The following is a 20,818-nucleotide window of genomic DNA, read 5'->3' as shown; positions in this document are numbered from 1 at the left end:
CTGGTGATTACATTGCTAACTCCAAAGCCCTCAATGACATTTACCTTGTCATTCAAGAATGGATGGCCCAGCACGAGCTGTGCCTCAACGATGACAAGACTGAGCTTCTCATCTTAGGCACGCAGCAGAGACTTAACAAACTAAGTCCCCTGTTCGGCTCCTTTAACATTGACGGTAATCTAATTAAAGTATCTAAATATACCAAAACTCTGGGTATCTACTTGGACGCCTCCTTGACTCTCACCCGACAAACCAATGCAGTGGCTGCCGCGTCTGCCTACACCTGCAAATTGATCTCAGCCTGTCGCCCATTCCTTACAGCCCAGAATTGCATTACCCTGGCCAGGACCTTGGTTATGTCCAAACTGGACTATTGTAATGCATTGTACCAAGGCACTAACCAGGGCAATCTTAACAAACTTCAGACTACCCAAAATAATGCCATTAGAGCGGCTCTTAATATCCCTCGATCTGCCCACATCTCAGAAACCAGGAAGAACCTCAACTGGCTCTCAGTCGCCCAAAGGATCTGACTGAAAGCACTCACTCTTACATACACATGTGTTAACCACCAGGCCCCCTCATATCTAGCCTCTTGATTCACTCAACATATACCAACGCGAGTACTCAGATCTGCACAGTCCCACGGTCTTGCAATCCCTAGATTCAAGCTTCATACAGCTGGGGGAGCCAGCTTCCCAGTCCTGGCAGCCAAGCTTTGGAACACTGTACCACTCACCATCAGAACCTTACCGTCATTTAACCTATTCAAACACAAAGCCAAGCTTTGGCTAGTTACATCTCACTAACAACCGCCCTCTGACTCTGACGGGCCATCTGGGACCTAGCTCTGCTTTGTTCCGGCACTACTGGTCCGCTTATTGCTCTGTTTTGTAACGTCTATTGTATATTCTGTATATTTTGTTCACAATCTGTTGGTACCAATGTGATGATATGTTATAACTGTAACTTTCTGCCAAGATATGCGCCCGGTTGCCTTTGGGCCTGGTCTGCGCTATATAAATAAAATAAACAAACAAACATTCTGGCAAAGATGTGCCAGTGGTATCAAGCATCGCTAGGATGCAGTAACTCTTAGGGTCTGCTCTGGGGCCCCTTCTGTAGACAAGCATGACTATACTACAAGTCCACAAATTAGGTATTAGTCCACTTAGTCTGATGGCAAGAAAGAGCTGAAGAAGTATCTTGGCCGAGAGGGGGGGGTTTCAATTTCATTAAGTGCCATCAAGCCCGGAGCTCTAGAGACTTTGGTGTTGGTGATGAATGTAATTATGTCATCTAAGTTATGTTGAAGTACCCCTTTACCAGTACCCTGATCCTCATGTTCGGGGGCGTGTGTTTCTTCCCAATAGACTCTTCAATGTAAGATTTCCAAGCTTTCTTTCAGGTCCCAATCATAAATTTGCGATTATAATTCTTTCCATTGATTATCTGCCAAAATCCATGCGCATCATTATTCTTGCATATCAGCAAGAATTCAGACCAGCATTCTAAATTAAGCCTATATTTATATCCTTGCAACCAATGGCGGTGGTCTATCTTCCTATGTCTGCAATGGGTAGCTCGATCCTCCATATCTACACACTCTTCGGCAGCCCCGGGTCATTGTATTTCTTTTTTGTTCTTGTCTGTAATTTTATAATCTCAACAGTATACACGTTCCATATCATCATTTGATTTAGGAGGTATATTGCGCAGGTGACCTGGATTGGGAAATTTCTGTCACATAAAATGATGGACAAGCTGCACATATTTCTTTAAGAAACCCTCATCAGTGCTATATAAGACCAGTAGCTCAGTATACAATCCTGGACAGGATGCTGTGCGATGAGGTTAATGGATGCTAACTGTGTGCCATATGTACATAAGAGCTTCAAATAGGGGCTTTGAGTGAGGGTCTGCAATGCTTTTCAATGCAAATGACATATAAGGTGGATTTGTGTTGTTTGGCTATGTATCCCACCCATTTAACGCCCAACTCTAAGTCAAATCTATATGATTTTCCACCCATTCCCACCCACCTTCCGACAAACCACACCCCTTTTTGCACTATTTACCTGCATTTGTATTCTGTGCTGAATTTGTCAGCCATTTTTACTTCCGAAATGGCAGCCATCATGTGTTAATGTTATTAAAAAGTTATTTGACTTGATTGATGCTTTTAAACATATTTACTGTATCTTTTCAGTTATGGTACATATGTTAATGTATTTCGTATTCAAAATAAACAAGTTACTGTTATAGTTATGTTTTCTTTTAAAATGGCTCTGAAAATGTCCATTTACTGATTTGTGGGTGGTGCTCTAGTGTATTGTGATGTCAGTATGATGTGACTGGTTCTCCAGTCTGTGTTGGTTTTCTTGAAGCGCACAATTTCTTTCAGCATTAGAAGGGAGAAAAGTAAGGATGTTTATTTTGTATTTATTTATAAAATGTGCAGAAGCAGCAGCTTGCTCACCATGCAGGGGAGCTGCCCTCCCCGGCTCAAGCAGCTCAGATCCGTGCCTGAGCTCTGCTGAAAGCATAGGATGGGCGGAGCGGTGCCATGGGAGGGTTGCGCTGGTGTAGGGGGGTGGCTCTAGGAAACGCTGATGCTTCTCGGGGAAGCAGCAGGCGTCGGGCGGAGCCAGACACCCAGCTGATGCTGACTGTGGGCAGTCCACTGTTCAGCTCTTATATGGTTCTCCACTGTATGCTTGTTTCGAAACTGCATTGCAATGAACGCACGCATATCAGCCTCTTAATTTTATTGCAATGCACATTCTGTCGTCCAGTTTTTCGACCATGATGATGTTTTTCACTAAACAACTAAGAACACTGTCTTCACAAATCAGCTATTTTAATAGAAAATCGCTGAGACACGTGTTAGTGCTGACGAAGTTGATCGAAACTTGCCAACATCTATTCCCGACTTTCCCACAGAACAAACAACGCAGCTGGTAACATATCAGGTTTGCCATTTGCCATGCTTTGCCTTCGCCAGAAATGACTAGATTAAGGGGGCGAAACCTCAGCAAATATGTTTCTTTGAAGATGCACAGCTCCATGTACCAATGAAGCAGGTTTCATTCCCCCTCAATGACAGGTGCTTTCATGATTCCTGTCACAGTGCACATTTGTGATTTCGTGGCTGTTTTTCTTATCATGATTTCGCTAGAGGTAAAAAGAATGAGAAGTGTGGCGAGCTGTTCTGAAGATTGCGGTACTGACAGCCAGGCATAGAGGACTCTGAAGGGAGCCAGGACACTGTACAATTACAGTACATTTAAATGCACCGTGCAAGAGTGATCTCCCGAAAAACGCAACGATCACTTTAAGACATCTGTAGCCTGGGTTTTACTCACAGTGCAATTCGCACATTCCAAAAAACATCAACAAACGTCTTTAAGCTGGCAATTTCACAATGATCCTACTGCCTGTCGATAACCTCACTGGGTCGTGCTGTGTTATTCACCTCCCAGGCGTGCAGAGCAGATTTTAAATCACTTTTGTTCATCTTGGCAAAATATCATAGCACAGCTGGCCTTAGGGCATTATTGGCAATTCAGATGGCCCACATTAGCCCTGCAAATCATTTTCTGTTAATGCTTGTTTCGGGTCAATCGGTTTTCGTGGCTTCCCTTTTGCTGTTCGATTTTAGTATCTTTGGGAGACAGTAATGTTTTCACTAGAGCAATGGGGCACCTATGTTGGGGAATGAGATGTCAGGCCATATCATCGAGTCTTAGGAAGTTTCTGTGACGCATTAATGACTTGATGCAATCCATGGGAGATTGCACACTGATTGAACCGTCTATGTTCTGCTGAGTTTACGAAGTACTTTCTGTTAGGCAGTGCCATACAGATTTTGTACCAGTAGCCGTCTGTGGATGAAATAGACACTTAAACCATAGTTTATTTGAACAAAACTGAAAAATACTCTGGGCCACACCAGGGACGTAATTTCACCAAAATGCCACCCAGAAGTCACATCACAGGAAGTGATGGACCACACAACCTTTCACCCCTTAACCAAACAGGAAATGGCATCACATAGCATTGTTCCAAATTACACTATAAAAATATGGTTATGATATCACTGTAATGTGTTATACATTTCATACAAGAATGGATCACCATATGTACCATTAATATCTGTGTGTATAGATCCATATTGTCAAATTACTGTGAATGCAAGCAGACGTTCAAAGCCAAATGATAATGATGTGTTATTATATAGAACTTACACTTAAGCCCTTTGTATAGAACAAATATACATAAAATATCGCCCAACCTGAGTTAGTGCTCAGGTTTATCAACCTCAGCAGGCTGAGAGGCTGAGTTGGCGTTGCCGGGATTTGAACCTGCAGAGCACCCAACCCACTGAGCTATCTTACCTGCTACAGTAAAATGAGCAATTACATGTCTGAATGTTCTCAAAGGCAGCAAGCAAATTACACTCTGTAGTGGTTACCATTGAACTGGTAACTGAGATTTAACAGCAGACCAGTACATCTGCAGGTCTGGTGCAAAGTTGGTCACATGTCAAGCCTGCGTGAGTCTACTTTTTAGACTTCAGAGGTTGGCAAAATACATACCATTGGGAGGGTTCATAACTGTGTATTGAAGAATTTAAAGTAGCGCAGGGAAAGCAGCACGCCCACACAGCATCCAGTACTCTGGGCACTGGTTACCTCAAAAAAGCAAACAAACATCCTGAACAGCATGCCATGGAGATAGGAAAGATAGACACATTACAACAAAGCATTCATTGCGGCACAATGAAACATTTCTACACTGCACACAAGCTTTTAGGCACACCGATTTTGTCAAGTGACCGAGGACAATGAGATGGAATGTCTTGTTATGATCGTAACAGAGACAATGGCAGTAAAAGACATGCTATAACTGCAACTTGTGAAAAGCAAAAGGCATAGTCTGAAATGGATGCTTATTCTACTTTAAATGCTTTTTGGCAGTTTGTCTTCATTGTGAATTTGAGGTGTTTAGGAACAGCCTAAATCAGTGATTCACCCCCTGAAGTGTGCCTGAAATAAACCTTTAACGAGTCTAGCAATTATTGTATAGAATTCGAGCAAAATAAATGATTTGTTATTCCTATTCTTTCTTATTTAGGGTCACAGCTCACACTTGTGGAAACCCTTGTTTTCTTTTTTTTTAAATAGGCCTGAGCAAGAAAGGCAGCCACTCCAGAAACAAAGAGCCACGTGAGGCTGGCCACAGCCCAGGAGCTTCCATTTAAATAAGTGTTTTATTTTCTTTAGCAGTAGGTAGCAAGGGAGACTACCCTGGCCCACACACTGTTTAACTCGGAGAACCAGGTACAGTTGGTAGGTGACCTTTCGAAGAGGCAACAGATAAAACAAGATTTAGTGCTGCACCTTATAGAAAGCTCACTTTTTTGTACCACTGCACGGGCCAGTCAAATAAAGGCAAGCAGCTATTGAAGCTTTCAGCCCATTCCATCGCCATCTTTTCAGGATCTGTTTCTAAGCTTGCACCAAAGGCCGCTGGGAGGTTACGCCTTTGCTTCTGATTGCTCTAGCTGGGGACCATTCATCCTGCCAGGATTAAGGCAGGGTAGCCTTCCCTTCATTCACAAGACGACACCCCTATGGAGAGCTAAATGGCACCCCAATTCATGCAGTCCACGAGGAAGCCTCCGGGAAGCTGAGAGTCACCCGCGTACGTTGGAGACTACATACCTCAACTCTTGAGACGCTGGGCTAAAAGGGCCAAGCATATATGCTTTCAAAATGCCGGCGTGAGGCGGCCATCTTGGGTGTCAGACCACACGCCACTGGAAACAGTGTCCTAGGCATCAGTTGGCAAAGTGGTGTGTGGAGTGCCCCTTACTCCAGCTCTCTGGAAGTTATGGACTACAACTTCCATTATATCACATACCATATAATAGTTGCAACAGAGCTAATGGTGAGGGATCATGGGAGTCATAGTCCATAACACCTGGATAGCCTGAGGTTTCGGACCCTCAGTTGCTGTGTTGGAGCACCGGGCTCACATAGATGTCCTTGGTTTTTCCACTTGGAGGCCGCACCATTGGCATATCAGGGAACACAAGTGCCACTCAGTTCACTTCCAGTGCCTGCACAAGTGCAACGTCACCTCATCTGGAGAGGGCTGATTACAGAGCATTATCTTGATGTCATTAATGTCATGTTATCTATGGTCTCATAGGTTAAATACATGATGTTTTTCAAAGTTAGTGGAGAGACGTGTGGTTCACTTTGTCAGAATCCAGTATCCAAAACTCATCATGTATTTCCCATCGTGCACTGTTGTACGGGAAGCATTCAGGGGACAGCCTTATTCAAATCCCTTGAAGATCAAATGATTCATTCAGACCCTCATTGATAGCTTTCAAGGTTGCAATCCACTAGTGTTCGTTCTTGGCTAGAATGGATTCTAAGTGCCCTCTCCTCCCAATCACCATACCCGGGCCATGAATGGGCATTGGACAGTTCCAGGCTGCAGGGTGGGCAGGTGGAGGCTAGTTCTGGCCTGTCTCGGATGCAGAAGGTCAGGTGATGAGCACATGGGGGTTCCGGCAGTCACATGGGTTTCAGTGATCTGATACCAGCTTAATATTCTCTTGGCCAGTGCTTGGGCTGCTGGCGTGTAGCCTGGCCGCACTAGATGCCCTCTGGCGCATAGGGACTGGCCACACTAGATGCACTCTGGCGCGTAGTGACTGGCTGAACTAGATGCCCTCTGGCGCATAGGGACTGGCCGCACTAGATGCTCTCTGGCGCATAGGGACTGGCCACACTAGATGCACTCTGGCGCGTAGGGACTGGCTGCACTAGATGCACTCTGGTGCGTAGGGTCTGGCCGTACTAGATGCACTATGGTGCATAGGGACTGGGGGCACTAGATGCCCTCTGGCGCATAGGGACGGGCCGCACTAGATGCCCTCTGGCATATAGCGACTGGACGCACTAGATGCCCTCTGGCATGTAGGGACTGGCCACACTAGATGCACTCTGGCGCATAGAGACTGGCCGCACTAGATGCACTCTGGCGCAAAGGGACTGGCCACATTAGATGCCCTCTGGCGCATAGGGACTGGACGCACTAGATGCCCTCTGGCGCATAGAGACTGGCCGCACTAGATACACTCTGGTGCAAAGGGACTGGCCGCACTAGATGCACTCTGGCACGTAGGGACTGGCCGCACTAGATGCCCTCTGGCGCGTAGGGACTGGACGCACTAGATGCCCTCTGGCGCATAGGGACTGGCTGCAGTAGATGCACTCTGGCGCATAGAGACTGGCCGCACTAGATGCACTCTGGCGCATAGGGACTGGCCGGACTAGATACGCTCTGGCGCATAGGGGCTGGCCACACTAGATGCACTCTGGCGCGTAGAGACTGGCTGCACTAGATGCACTCTGGCTCGTAGGGACTGGATGCACTAGATGCACTCTGGCGCGTAGGGAATGGCCGCACTAGATGCCCTCTGGCGCATAGGGACTGGCTGCACTAGATGCACTCTGGCGCATAGGGACTGGCCGGACTAGATGCACTCTGGCGCGTAGGGGCTGGCCACACTAGATGCACTCTGGCGCGTAGGGACTGGCAGCACTAGATGCACTCTGGCTCGTAGGGACTGGCTGCACTAGATGCACTCTGGTGCGTAGGGTCTGGCCGCAATAGATGCACTATGGTGCATAGGGACTGGGCGCACTAGATGCCCTCTGGCGCATAGGGACGGGCCGCACTAGATGCCCTCAGGCGCATAGCGACTGGACGCACTAGATGCCGTCTGGCGTGTAGGGACTGGCCGCACTAGATGCACTCTGGCGCATAGAGACTGGCCGCACTAGATGCACTCTGGCGCAAAGGGACTGGCCGCACTAGATGCACTCTGGCGTGTAGGGACTGGCCGCACTAGATGCACTCTGGCGCATAGGGACTGGCCGCACTAGATGCACTCTGGCTCGTAGGGACTGGCCGCACTAGATGCCCTCTGGCGCATAGGGACTGGCTGCACTAGATGCACTCTGGCGCATAGGGACTGGCCGGACTAGATGCACTCTGGCGCGTAGGGGCTGGCCACACTAGATGCACTCTGGCGCGTAGGGACTGGCCGCACTAGATGCACTCTGGCTCGTAGGGACTGGCTGCACTAGATGCACTCTGGTGCGTAGGGTCTGGCCGCACTAGATGCACTATGGTGCATAGGGACTGGGCGCACTAGATGCCCTCTGGCGCATAGGGACGGGCCGCACTAGATGCCCTCAGGCGCATAGCGACTGGACGCACTAGATGCCGTCTGGCGTGTAGGGACTGGCCGCACTAGATGCACTCTGGCGCATAGAGACTGGCCGCACTAGATGCACTCTGGCGCAAAGGGACTGGCCGCACTAGATGCACTCTGGCGTGTAGGGACTGGCCGCACTAGATGCACTCTGGCGCATAGGGACTGGCCGCACTAGATGCACTCTGGCTCGTAGGGACTGGCTGCACTAGATGCACTCTGGCGCGTAGGGACTGGCCGCACTAGATGCACTCTGGCGCATAGAGACTGGCCGCACTAGATGCACTCTGGCGCATAGGGACTGGCCGGACTAGATGCACTCTGGCGCATAGGGACTGGCCGGACTAGATGCACTCTGGCGCGTAGGGGCTGGCCACACTAGATGCACTCTGGCGCGTAGGGACTGGCTGCACTAGATACACTCTGGCTCGTAGGGACTGGCTGCACTAGATGCACTCTGGCGCATAGGGACTGGCCGCACTAGATGCCCTCTGGCGCATAGGGACTGGCCGCACTAGATGCACTCTGGTACATAGGGACTGGCCGCACTAGATGCACTCTGGCTCGTAGGGACTGGCTGCACTAGATGCACTCTGGCGCATAGGGACTGGCCGCACTAGATGCACTCTGGCACATAGGGACTGGCCGCACTAGATGCACTCTGGCGGGTAGGGACTGGCCGCACTAGATGCACTCTGGTGCGTAGGGTCTGGCCGCACTAGATGCACTCTGGCACGTAGGGACTGGCCGCACTAGATGCCCTCTGGTGCGTAGGGACTGGACGCACTAGATGCCCTCTGGCGCGTAGGGACTGGCTGCACTAGATGCACTCTGGCGCATAGGGACTGGCCGCACTAGATGCACTCTGGCACATAGGGACTGGCCGCACTAGATGCACTCTGGCGGGTAGGGACTGGCCGCACTAGATGCACTCTGGTGCGTAGGGACTGGCCGCACTAGATGCCCTCTGGCGCATAGGGACTGGCCGCACTAGATGCACTCTGGCGCATAGGGACTGGCCGGACTAGATGCACTCTGGTGCGTAGGGGCTGGCCACACTAGATGCACTCTGGCGCGTAGGGACTGGCCGCACTAGATGCACTCTGGCTAGTAGGGACTGGCTGCACTAGATGCACTCTGGTGCGTAGGGTCTGGCCGCACTAGATGCACTATGGTGCATAGGGACTGGGCGCACCAGATGCCCTCTGGCGCATAGGGACGGGCCGCACTAGATGCCCTCAGGCGCATAGCGACTGGACGCACTAGATGCCGTCTGGCGTGTAGGGACTGGCCGCACTAGATGCACTCTAGCGCATAGAGACTGGCCGCACTAGATGCACTCTGGCGCAAAGAGACTGGCCGCACTAGATGCACTCTGGCGTGTAGGGACTGGCCGCACTAGATGCACTCTGGCGCATAGGGACTGGCCGCACTAGATGCACTCTGGCTCGTAGGGACTGGCTGCACTAGATGCACTCTGGCACGTAGGGACTGGCCACACTAGATGCACTCTGGCGCATAGGGACTGGCCGCACTAGATGCCCTCTGGCGCATAGGGACTGGCCGCACTAGATGCACTCTGGCGCATAGGGACTGGCCGCACTAGATGCACTCTGGCTCGTAGGGACTGGCTGCACTAGATGCACTCTGGCGCGTAGGGACTGGCCGCACTAGATGCACTCTGGCACATAGGGACTGGCCGCACTAGATGCACTCTGGCGGGTAGGGACTGGCCGCACTAGATGCACTCTGGTGCGTAGGGTCTGGCCGCACTAGATGCACTCTGGCGTGTAGGGACTGGCCGCACTAGATGCACTCTGGCACGTAGGGACCGGCCGCACTAGATGCCCTCTGGCGCGTAGGGACTGGACGCACTAGATGCCCTCTGGCGCATAGGGACTGGCCGCACTAGATGCACTCTGGCACGTAGGGACCGGCCGCACTAGATGCCCTCTGGCGCATAGGGACTGGACGCACTAGATGCCCTCTGGCGCGTAGGGACTGGCCGCACTAGATGCACTCTGGCTCGTAGGGACTGGCTGCACTAGATGCACTCTGGCGCGTAGGGACTGGCCGGACTAGATGCACTCTGGCGCGTAGGGACTGGCCGCACTAGATGCACTCTGGCTCGTAGGGACTGGCTGCACTAGATGCACTCTGGTGCGTAGGGACTGGCCACACTAGATGCCCTCTGGCGCATAGGGACTGGCCGCACTAGATGCACTCGGGCGCATAGGGACTGGCCGCACTAGATGCCCTCTGGCGCATAGGGACTGGCCGCACTAGATGCTCTCTGGCGCGTAGGGACTGACCGCACTAGATGCACTCTGGTATGTAGGGACTGGCCACACTAGATGCCCTCCGGCGCATAGGGACTGGCCGCACTAGATGCCCTCTGGCGCATAGGGACTGGCCGTACTAGATGCCCTCTGGCGCATAGGGACTGGCCGCACTAGATGCACTCTGGCGCATAGGGACTGGCCGCACTAGATGCACTCTGGCGCGTAAGGACTGGCCGCACTAGATGCACTCTGGCGCGTAAGGACTGGCCGCACTAGATGCACTCTGGCGCGTCAGGACTGGCTGCACTACATGCACTCTGGCGCATAGGGTCTGGCCACACTAGATGCACTCTGGCGCGTAGGGACTGGCTGCACTAGATGCACTCTGGCGTGTAGAATGACCACACTAGATGCCCTCTGGCGCATAGGGACTGGCCGCACTAGATGCACTCTGGTGCGTAGGGACTGGCCGCACTAGATGCACTCTGGCGCGTAGGGACCGGCCGCACTAGATGCCCTCTGGCGCGTAGGGACTGGACGCACTAGATGCCCTCTGGCGCGTAGAGACTGGCCGCACTAGATGCACTCTGGCACGTAGGGACTGGCCGCACTAGATGCACTCTGGCTCGTAGGGACTGGCTGCACTAGATGCACTCTGGCGCGTAGGGACTGGCCGCACTAGATGCCCTCTGGCGCATAGGGACTGGCCGCACTAGATGCCCTCTGGCGCATAGGGACTGGCCGCAGTAGATGCACTCTGGCGCAAAGGGACTGGAAGGACTAGATGCACTCTGGCGCGTAGGGACTGGCCGCACTAGATGCTCTCTGGCTCGTAGGGACTAGCTGCACTAGATGCACTCTGGCGCGTAGGGACTGGCCACACTAGATGCCCTCTGGCGCATAGGGACTGGCCGCACTAGATGCACTCTAGCGCATAGGGACTGGCCGCACTAGATGCTCTCTGGCGCGTAGGGACTGACCGCACTAGATGCACTCTGGCGCGTAGGGACTGGCCGCACTAGATGCACTCTGGCATGTAGGGACTGGCCACACTAGATGCCCTCTGGCGCATAGGGACTGGCCGCACTAGATGCCCTCTGGCGCATAGGGACTGGCCGCACTAGATGCACTCTGGCGCATAGGGACTGGCCGCACTAGATGCACTCTGGCGCGTAAGGACTGGCCGCACTAGATGCACTCTGGCGTTTCAGGACTGGCTGCACTACATGCACTCTGGCGCGTCAGGACTGACTGCACTAGATGCCATCTGGCGCATAGGGACTGGCCGCACTAGATGCACTCTGGCGCGTAGGGACTGGCCACACTAGATGCACTCTGGTGCGTCAGGACTGGCCGCACTACATGCACTCTGGCGCGTCAGGACTGGCCGCACTACATGCACTCTGGCGCATAGGGACTGGCCGCACTAGTTGCCATCTGGCACATAGGGACTGGCCGCACTAGATGCACTCTGGCGCGTAGGGACTGGCCACACTAGATGCACTCTGGTGCGTCAGGACTGGCCGCACTACATGCACTCTGGCGCGTCAGGCCTGGCTGCACTACATGCACTCAGACGCATAGGGTCTGGCCACACTAGATGCACTCTGGCGCATAGGGACTGGCCGCACTAGATGCACTCTGGCATGTAGACTGACCGCACTAGATGCACTCTGGCGCGTAGGGACTGGCCGCACTAGATGCACTCTGGCATGTAGGGACTGGCCACACTAGATGCCCTCTGGCGCATAGGGACTGGCCGTACTAGATGCCCTCTGGCGCATAGGGACTGGCCGCACTAGATGCACTCTGGCGCGTAAGGACTGGCCGCACTAGATGCACTCTGGCGCGTAAGGACTGGCCGCACTAGATGCACTCTGGCGCGTCAGGACTGGCTGCACTACATGCACTCTGGCGCATAGGGTCTGTCCACACTAGATGCACTCTGGCGCGTAGGGACTGGCCGCACTAGATGCACTCTGGCGTGTAGAATGAACACACTAGAAGCCCTCTGGCGCATAGGGACTGGCCGCACTAGATGCACTCTGGCGCGTAGGGACTGGCCGCACTAGATGCACTCTGGCACGTAGGGACCGGCCGCACTAGATGCCCTCTGGTGCTTAGGGACTGGCCGCACTAGATGCACTCTGGCACGTAGGGACTGGCCGCACTAGATGCACTCTGGCTCGTAGGGACTGGCTGCACTAGATGCACTCTGGCGCGTAGGGACTGGCCGCACTAGATGCCCTCTGGCGCATAGGGACTGGCCGCACTAGATGCCCTCTGGCGCATAGGGACTGGCCGCAGTAGATGCACTCTGGCGCAAAGGGACTGGTAGGACTAGATGCACTCTGGCGCGTAGGGACTGGCCGCACTAGATGCTCTCTGGCTCGTAGGGACTAGCTGCACTAGATGCACTCTGGCGCGTAGGGACTGGCCACACTAGATGCCCTCTGGCGCATAGGGACTGGCCGCACTAGATGCACTCTAGCGCATAGGGACTGGCCGCACTAGATGCTCTCTGGCGCGTAGGGACTGACCGCACTAGATGCACTCTGGCGCGTAGGGACTGGCCGCACTAGATGCACTCTGGCATGTAGGGACTGGCCACACTAGATGCCCTCTGGCGCATAGGGACTGGCCGCACTAGATGCCCTCTGGCGCATAGGGACTGGCCGCACTAGATGCACTCTGGCGCATAGGGACTGGCCGCACTAGATGCACTCTGGCGCGTAAGGACTGGCCGCACTAGATGCACTCTGGCGTTTCAGGACTGGCTGCACTACATGCACTCTGGCGCGTCAGGACTGGCTGCACTAGATGCCATCTGGCGCATAGGGACTGGCCGCACTAGATGCACTCTGGCGCGTAGGGACTGGCCACACTAGATGCACTCTGGTGCGTCAGGACTGGCCGCACTACATGCACTCTGGCGCGTCAGGACTGGCCGCACTACATGCACTCTGGCGCATAGGGACTGGCCGCACTAGTTGCCATCTGGCACATAGGGACTGGCCGCACTAGATGCACTCTGGCGCGTAGGGACTGGCCACACTAGATGCACTCTGGTGCGTCAGGACTGGCCGCACTACATGCACTCTGGCGCGTCAGGCCTGGCTGCACTACATGCACTCAGACGCATAGGGTCTGGCCACACTAGATGCACTCTGGCGCATAGGGACTGGCCGCACTAGATGCACTCTGGCATGTAGACTGACCGCACTAGATGCACTCTGGCGCGTAGGGACTGGCCGCACTAGATGCACTCTGGCATGTAGGGACTGGCCACACTAGATGCCCTCTGGCGCATAGGGACTGGCCGTACTAGATGCCCTCTGGCGCATAGGGACTGGCCGCACTAGATGCACTCTGGCGCGTAAGGACTGGCCGCACTAGATGCACTCTGGCGCGTAAGGACTGGCCGCACTAGATGCACTCTGGCGCGTCAGGACTGGCTGCACTACATGCACTCTGGCGCATAGGGTCTGTCCACACTAGATGCACTCTGGCGCGTAGGGACTGGCCGCACTAGATGCACTCTGGCGTGTAGAATGAACACACTAGAAGCCCTCTGGCGCATAGGGACTGGCCGCACTAGATGCACTCTGGCGCGTAGGGACTGGCCGCACTAGATGCACTCTGGCACGTAGGGACCGGCCGCACTAGATGCCCTCTGGTGCTTAGGGACTGGACGCACTAGATGCCCTCTGGCGTGTAGGGACTGGCCGCACTAGATGCACTCTGGCACATAGGGACCGGCCGCACTAGATGCCCTCTGGCGCATAGGGACTGGACGCATTAGATGCCCTCTCGCGCGTAGGGACTGGCCGCACTAGATGCACTCTGGCTCGTAGGGACTGGCTGCACTAGATGCACTCTGGCACGTAGGGACTGGCCGCACTAGATGCCCTCTGGCGCATAGGGACTGGCCGCACTAGATGCACTCTGGCGCATAGGGACTGGCCGGACTAGATGCACTCTGGCGCGTAGGGACTGGCCGCACTAGATGCTCTCTGGCTCGTAGGGACTGGCTGCACTAGATGCACTCTGGCGCGTAGGGACTGGCCGCACTAGATGCACTCTGGCGCATAGGGACTGGCAGCACTTGATGCCCTCTGGCGCATAGGGACTGGCCGCACTAGATGCTCTCTGGCGCGTAGGGACTGAAGGCACTAGATACACTCTGGCGCGTAGGGACTGGCCGCACTAGATGCACTCTGGCGCGTAGGGACTGGCTGCACTAGATACACTCTGGCTCGTAGGGACTGGCTGCACTAGATGCACTCTGGCGCATAGGGACTGGCCGCACTAGATGCCCTCTGGCGCATAGGGACTGGCCGCACTAGATGCACTCTGGTACATAGGGACTGGCCGCACTAGATGCACTCTGGCTCGTAGGGACTGGCTGCACTAGATGCACTCTGGCGCATAGGGACTGGCCGCACTAGATGCACTCTGGCACGTAGGGACTGGCCGCACTAGATGCACTCTGGCGGGTAGGGACTGGCCGCACTAGATGCACTCTGGTGCGTAGGGTCTGGCCGCACTAGATGCACTCTGGCACGTAGGGACTGGCCGCACTAGATGCCCTCTGGTGCGTAGGGAATGGACGCACTAGATGCCCTCTGGCGCGTAGGGACTGGCCGGACTAGATGCACTCTGGCGCGTAGGGACTGGCCGCACTAGATGCACTCTGGCTCGTAGGGACTGGCTGCACTAGATGCACTCTGGCGCGTAGGGACTGGCCGCACTAGATGCACTCTGGCACGTAGGGACTGGCCGCACTAGATGCACTCTGGCGGGTAGGGACTGGCCGCACTAGATGCACTCTGGTGCGTAGGGTCTGGCCGCACTAGATGCACTCTGGCGCGTAGGGACTGGCCGCACTAGATGCACTCTGGCACGTAGGGACCGGCCGCACTAGATGCCCTCTGGCGCGTAGGGACTGGACGCACTAGATGCCCTCTGGCGCGTAGGGACTGGCCGCACTAGATGCACTCTGGCACGTAGGGACCGGCCGCACTAGATGCCCTCTGGCGCATAGGGACTGGACGCACTAGATGCCCTCTGGCGCGTAGGGACTGGCCGCACTAGATGCACTCTGGCTCGTAGGGACTGGCTGCACTAGATGCACTCTGGCGCGTAGGGACTGGCCGGACTAGATGCACTCTGGCACGTAGGGACTGGCCGGACTAGATGCACTCTGGTGCGTAGGGGCTGGCCACACTAGATGCACTCTGGCGCGTAGGGACTGGCCGCACTAGATGCACTCTGGCTCGTAGGGACTGGCTGCACTAGATGCACTCTGGTGCGTAGGGTCTGGCCGCACTAGATGCACTATGGTGCATAGGGACTGGGCGCACTAGATGCCCTCTGGCGCATAGGGACGGGCCGCACTAGATGCCCTCAGGCGCATAGCGACTGGACGCACTAGATGCAGTCTGGCGTGTAGGGACTGGCCGCACGAGATGCACTCTAGCGCATAGAGACTGGCCGCACTAGATGCACTCTGGCGCAAAGGGACTGGCCGCACTAGATGCACTCTGGCGTGTAGGGACTGGCCGCACTAGATGCACTCTGGCGCATAGGGACTGGCCGCACTAGATGCACTCTGGCTCGTAGGGACTGGCTGCACTAGATGCACTCTGGCACGTAGGGACTGGCCACACTAGATGCACTCTGGTGCATAGGGACTGGCCGCACTAGATGCCCTCTGGCGCATAGGGACTGGCCGCACTAGATGCACTCTGGCGCATAGGGACTGGCCGCACTAGATGCACTCTGGCTCGTAGGGACTGGCTGCACTAGATGCACTCTGGCACGTAGGGACTGGCCGCACTAGATGCACTCTGGCACATAGGGACTGGCCGCACTAGATGCACTCTGGCGGGTAGGGACTGGCCGCACTAGATGCACTCTGATGCGTAGGGTCTGGCCGCACTAGATGCACTCTGGCGCGTAGGGACTGGCCGCACTAGATGCACTCTGGCACGTAGGGACCGGCCGCACTAGATGCCCTCAGGCGCGTAGGGACTGGACGCACTAGATGCCCTCTGGCGCGTAGGGACTGGCCGCACTAGATGCACTCTGGCACGTAGGGACCGGCCGCACTAGATGCCCTCTGGCGCATAGGGACTGGACGCACTAGATGCCCTCTGGCGCGTAGGGACTGGCCGCACTAGATGCACTCTGGCTCGTAGGGACTGGCTGCACTAGATGCACTCTGGCGCGTAGGGACTGGCCGGACTAGATGCACTCTGGCGCGTAGGGAGTGGCCGCACTAGATGCACTCTGGCTCGTAGGGACTGGCTGCACTAGATGCACTATGGTGCGTAGGGACTGGCCACACTAGATGCCCTCTGGCGCATAGGGACTGGCTGCACTAGATGCACTCTGGCGCATAGGGACTGGCCGCACTAGATGCCCTCTGGCGCATAGGGACTGGCCGCACTAGATGCTCTCTGGCGCGTAGGGACTGACCGCACTAGATGCACTCTGGCGCGTAGGGACTGGCCGCACTAGATGCACTCTGGTATGTAGGGACTGGCCACACTAGATGCCCTCCGGCGCATAGGGACTGGCCGCACTAGATGCCCTCTGGCGCATAGGGACTGGCCGTACTAGATGCCCTCTGGCGCATAGGGACTGGCCGCACTAGATGCACTCTGGCGCATAGGGACTGGCCGCACTAGATGCACTCTGGCGCGTAAGGACTGGCCGCACTCGATGCACTCTGGTGCGTAAGGACTGGCCGCACTAGATGCACTCTGGCGCGTCAGGACTGGCTGCACTACATGCACTCTGGCGCATAGGGTCTGGCCACACTAGATGCACTCTGGCGCGTAGGGACTGGCTGCACTAGATGCACTCTGGCGTGTAGAATGACCACACTAGATGCCCTCTGGCGCATAGGGACTGGCCGCACTAGATGCACTCTGGTGCATAGGGACTGGCCGCACTAGATGCACTCTGGCACGTAAGGACCGGCCGCACTAGATGCCCTCTGGCGCGTAGGGACTGGACGCACTAGATGCCCTCTGGCGCGTAGAGACTGGCCGCACTAGATGCACTCTGGCACGTAGGGACTGGCCGCACTAGATGCACTCTGGCTCGTAGGGACTGGCTGCACTAGATGCACTCTGGCGCGTAGGGACTGGCCGCACTAGATGCCCTCTGGCGCATAGGGACTGGCCGCACTAGATGCACTCTGGCGCAAAGGGACTGGTAGGACTAGATGCACTCTGGCGCGTAGGGACTGGACGCACTAGATGCTCTCTGGCTCATAGGGACTGGCTGCACTAGATGCACTCTGGCGCATAGGGACTGGCCACACTAGATGCCCTCTGGCGCATAGGGACTGGCCGCACTAGATGCACTCTAGCGCATAGGGACTGGCCGCACTAGATGCTCTCTGGCGCGTAGGGACTGACCGCACTAGATGCACTCTGGCGCGTAGGGACTGGCCGCACTAGATGCACTCTGGCATGTAGGGACTGGCCACACTAGATGCCCTCTGGCGCATAGGGACTGGCCGCACTAGATGCCCTCTGGCGCATAGGGACTGGGCGTACTAGATGCCCTCTGGCGCATAGGGACTGGCCGCACTAGATGCACTCTGGCGCATAGGGACTGGCCGCACTAGATGCACTCTGGCGCGTAAGGACTGGCCGCACTAGATGCACTCTGGCGTTTCAGGACTGGCTGCACTACATGCACTCTGGCGCGTCAGGACTGGCTGCACTAGATGCCATCTGGCGCATAGGGACTGGCCGCACTAGATGCACTCTGGCGCGTAGGGACTGGCCACACTAGATGCACTCTGGTGCGTCAGGACTGGCCGCACTACATGCACTCTGGCGCGTCAGGACTGGCCGCACTACATGCACTCTGGCGCATAGGGACTGGCCGCACTAGATGCCATCTGGCACATAGGGACTGGCCGCACTAGATGCACTCTGGCGCGTAGGGACTGGCCACACTAGATGCACTCTGGTGCGTCAGGACTGGCCGCACTACATGCACTCTGGCGCGTCAGACCTGGCTGCACTACATGCACTCAGACGCATAGGGTCTGGCCACACTAGATGCACTCTTGCGCATAGGGACTGGCCGCACTAGATGCACTCTGGCATGTAGACTGACCGCACTAGATGCACTCTGGCGCGTAGGGACTGGCCGCACTGGATGCACTCTGGCATGTAGGGACTGGCCACACTAGATGCCCTCTGGCGCATAGGGACTGGCCGTACTAGATGCCCTCTGGCGCATAGGGACTGGCCGCACTAGATGCACTCTGGCGCGTAAGGACTGGCCGCACTAGATGCACTCTGGCGCGTAAGGACTGGCCGCACTAGATGCACTCTGGCGCGTCAGGACTGGCTGCACTACATGCACTCTGGCGCATAGGGTCTGTCCACACTAGATGCACTCTGGCGCGTAGGGACTGGCCGCACTAGATGCACTCTGGCGTGTAGAATGACCACACTAGAAGCCCTCTGGCGCATAGGGACTGGCCGCACTAGATGCACTCTGGCGCATAGGGACTGGCCGCACTAGATGCACTCTGGCACGTAGGGACCGGCCGCACTAGATGCCCTCTGGCGCGTAGGGACTGGACGCACTAGATGCCCTCTGGCGTGTAGGGACTGGCCGCACTAGATGCACTCTGGCACATAGGGACCGGCCGCACTAGATGCCCTCTGGCGCATAGGGACTGGACGCATTAGATGCCCTCTCGCGCGTAGGGACTGGCCGCACTAGATGCACTCTGGCTCGTAGGGACTGGCTGCACTAGATGCACTCTGGCACGTAGGGACTGGCCGCACTAGATGCCCTCTGGCGCATAGGGACTGGCCGCACTAGATGCACTCTGGCGCATAGGAACTGGCCGGACTAGATGCACTCTGGCGCGTAGGGACTGGCCGCACTAGATGCTCTCTGGCTCGTAGGGACTGGCTGCACTAGATGCACTCTGGCGCATAGGGACTGGCCGCACTAGATGCACTCTGGCGCATAGGGACTGGCAGCACTAGATGCCCTCTGGCGCATAGGGACTGGCCGCACTAGATGCTCTCTGGCGCGTAGGGACTGACCGCACTAGATACACTCTGGCGCGTAGGGACTGGCCGCACTAGATGCACTCTGGCATGTAGGGACTGGCCACACTAGATGCCCTCTGGCGCATAGGGACTGGCCGCACTAGATGTCCTCTGGCGCATAGGGACTGGCCGTACTAGATGCCCTCTGGCGCATAGGGACTGGCCGCACTAGATGCACTCTGGCGCATAGGGACTGGCCGCACTAGATGCACTCTGGCGCATAGGGACTGGCCGTACTAGATGCCCTCTGGCGCATAGGGACTGGCCGCACTAGATGCACTCTGGCGCATAGGGACTGGCCGCACTAGATGCACTCTGGCGCATAGGGACTGGCCGCACTAGATGCACTCTGGCGCGTAAGGACTGGCCGCACTAGATGCACTCTGGCGTTTCAGGACTGGCTGCACTACATGCACTCTGGCGTGTCAGGACTGGCTGCACTATATGCCATCTGGCGCATAGGGACTGGCCGCACTAGATGCACTCTGGCGCGTAGGGACTGGCCACACTAGATGCACTCTGGTGCGTCAGGACTGGCTGCACTACATGCACTCTGGCGCATAGGGACTGGCCGCACTAGATGCCATCTGGCACATAGGGACTGGCCGCACTAGATGCACTCTGGCGCGTAGGGACTGGCCACACTAGATGCACTCTGGTGCGTCAGGACTGGCCGCACTAGATGCCATCTGGCGCATAGGGACTGGCCGCACTAGATGCACTCTGGCGGGTAGGGACTGGCCACACTAGATGCACTCTGGTGCGTCAGGACTGGCCGCACTACATGCACTCTGGCGCGTCAGGCCTGGCTGCACTACATGCACTCAGACGCATAGGGTCTGGCCACACTAGATGCACTCTGGCGCGTAGGCACTGGCCGCACTAGATGCACTCTGGCGCGTAGGCACTGGCCGCACTAGATGCACTTTGGCGCGTAGGCACTGGCCGCACTAGATGCACTCTGGCGCGTAGGCACTGGCCGCACTAGATGCACTCTGGCGCGTAGGGACTGGCCGCACTAGATGCACTCTGGCGCGTAGGGACTGGCCGCACTAGATGCACTCTGGCGCGTAGGGACTTGCAGCACTAGATGCACTATGGCGCATAGGGACTGGCCGCACTAGATGCAATCTGCCGTG

General features: G+C 55.9%; 1 long non-coding RNA gene across 2 annotated transcripts in view; it reads right to left on the bottom strand.

Annotated features, from left to right (window-relative positions):
• The window catches only part of LOC138493380 (uncharacterized), a 214,897-nt gene that overhangs the window by 118,395 nt on the left and 75,684 nt on the right, over positions 1-20,818 (bottom strand). The gene's annotated exons all lie outside the window — the stretch shown is intronic.

The sequence above is a fragment of the Ambystoma mexicanum genome, chromosome 10 (genome assembly GCF_040938575.1).
Source record: "Ambystoma mexicanum isolate Mex_15411 chromosome 10, UKY_AmexF1_1, whole genome shotgun sequence".
Classification (NCBI taxonomy): Eukaryota; Metazoa; Chordata; class Amphibia; order Caudata; family Ambystomatidae; genus Ambystoma; species Ambystoma mexicanum.
This window is presented reverse-complemented; position numbering and strand designations above follow the sequence as displayed.